At 36.7% G+C, this 4034-nt stretch overlaps 1 pseudogene; it reads left to right on the plus strand.

Annotated features, from left to right (window-relative positions):
- Nucleotides 1-888: 888 nt before the first annotated feature.
- On the plus strand, nt 889-1007 carry LOC120610046 (uncharacterized; annotated as a pseudogene).
- Nucleotides 1008-4034: the final 3027 nt, after the last annotated feature.

Here is a 4034-nt window from a genome sequence, read left to right on the forward strand (position 1 = left end):
TCCAGCATTGTACAAAGATGAGTTCACCTTTAAACCAGATTCCCCATCACTTATTGCATGTAAATGTACCTGGGAGGGAATGACTTTAGGAAAGGCAGCTTTCTGATGTTGAGGGAAATCTTCAGGGGAAGGAAGAGGGAGCTGACATCTAAAGAAGGTCTGCAGAGAGCACTCCCTGATTCTAGGGAAACGAGTTCTTCTTTGAAGAGGGCTTAAGGCAATGAATCACCAGGCCTGCTACTCTCCTTGTTATGCATCACCACATCCACCATACTCTCAGGTAATATTGTGTAATCTGGTCACTCCTAAACTACTAATATCCTCTGTCTATAGGATATATTTGGGGAAGCATTGTTATAAATTTTCCTTTTAAAAATTGTATATGATAAAAGGTATATGAATTTCAAAGGAAAATATAAAACTGTTTTTGCTCAAAGATGCCATTATCTATGCAATCCAAAAACATTCCTAGAACAAGTAATTACAGCAACATTTTCCAGAAACTAGATTAATATTCGAAAGTCAATCCTTTCCTATATATCGGCAATAAACAAGTCAATTTGAAATTTAAAACACAATACCATTTACATTAGCAACAAAAATAAAAGTAAAACAAATATAAATCTAACAAAAAATGTACAAAATATGTGTTCCTCTATATAATAAAGATGTCAGTTCTTCCCAAGCTTGATCTATAAATTCTATGCAATCTCAATCAAAATTCAGCAAGTTATTTTGTGGATATTGAGAAACCGATTCTAAAGTTTATTCTAAATTTTTGTAAGCTGCAAAAGACCTAGAAAAGCCAACACAATATTGCAGGAGAAGAATGAAATTATAGAACTGACATTATCTGACTTCTGTACTTTCCATAAAGCTACATTAATAGTCTAGGGCCATGCCACCCTGAACAAGCCCAATCCCATCTGATCTCGGAAGCTAAGCAGAGTCAGGCCTGGTCGGTACTTGGATGGGAGACCACCTAGGAAGGCCAGGTGCTGTAGGTGTAAAAAATAAAAATAAAGGATTGTAAACTGACAAGTACCTTGCAATCTGTGATGTCAACCTGATCTTTGACCAAGGAGCAAAGGCAATACAATGGAGCAAAGATAATCTTTTCAACAAATGATGCTGGAAAAACTAAACATCCACATGCAAAAAAAAAAAAAAAAATGAATCTGGACACTGACTTTACACTCCTCACAAATTGGAACACAAATCTAGATGTAAACACAAAACTATAAAAATTCTAGAAGGTAACAGAAAACTATATAAAGATGTCTTTTAAGTTAGAAAAAGACAGTCACAACTTATGGAAGAAATAATTGATAACTTGGACTTCATTAATTAAAAACGTATTCTGCATAAAACACTGTTAAGAAAATGAAAAGACAAGCCACGGACTGGGAGAAAATATTTGCGAGCAACACATCTGATAAAGGTCTCATCCAAAATATACAAAGAACTCTAAAATGCAATAGTAAGAAAACGAATGGTCCAGTCTGCATTACCTGGCACCATAAAGAGGGCTACAAGGGCAGCCACCACTGTTCCTTAGTCCAGCCCCCCTATTTGCAATCTACAGATGCTCCAGCTTGACTGCGCAGACCCCTCCCAGAGGGCCATTAGAAAGCACTGGCCTAAGGAGATCAGCCAACCCCATCCAACCTGCAGATTGCTCAGGGCTTTTGTTATTGGGTGGCTGCCATGCCCTGCAACTATTCTTGGCCAAACATTCACAGCTGGCAGCCAGTATTGTTAGCTTGCATTTCCAGGATAGTTTCAGGCAGATCACTGCTGCCGATATGAACTTAGGCGGATCTCAGGGCATCTGTGGGCCAGTCTCAGACAGCAGTTGGTCTTGCTGTGATCTTGTACTTCTGTACAAAGCTGAACTGTTACCAAAGTTGCAGCAAGATGAGGCTGTATTGATCTGACTCTCTGAGATCCCGCCCCACCCCACCCCACTCCCACAAGTTACCCCAGGCAGCCCATTGAGTGAACCACCATGTCCCACTCCCCATCTCCCAATCCACACTGGCAACTCTCTCTCAATAGAGAGATAGTAAGTATAAAAAAGGACATAGAAACCATAAAAAAAGAAACAGACGGAAATGAAGAATACAATAACTGAAATGAAGAATACACTAGAAGGATTCAATAGTGGATTGGATGAAGCAGAAGATCAAATCAGAGAACTGGAAGACAAGGTAGCAGAACACACCCAATCAGAGCAACAACAACAACAACAACAACAAAAAACAATTAAAAACAAACAAAAAAAAAGAGGGTAGTTTAAAAGACCTCTGGGACAATATGAAGTATAACAATATCCAGATTGTAGGAGTACCCGAAGGAGAAGAGAGAGAGCAAGGGATTGAGAATCTATTTGAAGAAATAATGACAGAAAACCTCCCTAACCTAGCAAAGGAATTAGACATATAAGTTCAGGAAGGGTAAAGAGTCCCAAACAAGAAGAATTCAAACAGATCCACACCAAGACACATCATAATTAAAATGCCAAAGTTCAAAGCAAAGAGTCTTAAAAGCGGCAAGAGAAAGACAGCTAGTTATTTACAAGGGTACCTCCATAATAATGTCTACTAATTTTTCAATGGAAACTTTGCAGGCCAGAAGGGACTGAGAAGAAATATTCAAAGTTATGAAAAACAAGAATCTATAACCATAAATACTCTACCCAGCAAGACTTTCAATTAAAATGGAAGGAGAGATAAAGAGCTTCCCAGATAGAGAAAGCTTAAGGAATTCATCACCAACAAGCCATCATTACAAGAAATTGTAAAGGGACTTCTGTAGAAAGAGAAGGGGTAAAAAAGAAAATAAAAAGAAAAACAAATATAAATAATAAAATGGTAGTAACTATGTACTTCTCAGTAATCACTTGAAATGTAAATGGATTAAATGCTCTAATCTAAAGATATAGAGTAGCCAAATGGATAAGAAAATAAGACCCATGCATATGCTGTCTACAAGAGACCCACTTCAGATCAAATGACACTCACAGACTGGATGTAAAGAGATGGAAAAAGATATTTCACGTAAATGGAAATGAAAACAAAGCTGCGATACTTAGATAAAATAAACTTTAAAACAAAGGCTATAAAAAGAGACAAAGAAGGGCATTACATAACGATAAAGGTATCAATAAATCAAGAGGACATAACCCTAATAAATATATATGTACCCAACATAGGAGCACCTACATACATTAAGCAATTATTGACTGACATAAAAGGAGAGATCAACAGTAATACACTCACAGTAGGAGACTTTAACACCCCACTGACACCAATGGACAGATCTTCCAGGCAAATAATCAACAAGGAAACAATGGGCCTAGAAGACACACTAAACCAGATGGATTTAATGGATATTTTCAGAGCATTTTCTCCAAAGCAGCAAAATATACATTCTTCTGAGGTGTACATAGAACATTTTCAAGGATAAACCACATGTTAGGTCACAAAACAAGTCTCAATAAATTTAAGAAGACTGAAATCATATCAACTATCTTCTCCAATCACAATGATATGAAACTAGAAATGAACTACAAGAAAAAAAACTGGAAAATACACAAACAAATGGAGGCTAAATAATATGCTACTAAACAATGAATGGGTTATCAATGAGTTCAAGGAAGAAACCAAAAGATACCTGGAGACAAATGAAAATGAAATCACAACGACTCAAAATCTGTGGAACACGGTGAAAGCAGTCCTGAGAGGCAAAACCACAAGAAAATACTACGAGCAATACAGGCCTACCTCAAAAAAACAAGAAAAGGCTCAAATAAACAATATAATCTTATACTTAAAATAACTAGAAAAATAACAGCAAACAAAACCCAAAGTGAATAGAAGGAAGGAAATTATAAAGATCAGAGCAGAAATAAACAAAATAGAGTCTAGAAAAACAATACAAATGATTAATGAAACCAAGAGCTGGTTCTTTGAAAGGGTAAACAGAATTGACAGACCCTTAGCCAGATTCATCAAGGAAAAAAGAGAGAGGAC

Source organism: Pteropus medius, unplaced genomic scaffold (genome assembly GCF_902729225.1).
Source record: "Pteropus medius unplaced genomic scaffold, Ma_sr-lr_union100, whole genome shotgun sequence".
In the NCBI taxonomy this organism is placed as follows: domain Eukaryota; kingdom Metazoa; phylum Chordata; class Mammalia; order Chiroptera; family Pteropodidae; genus Pteropus; species Pteropus medius.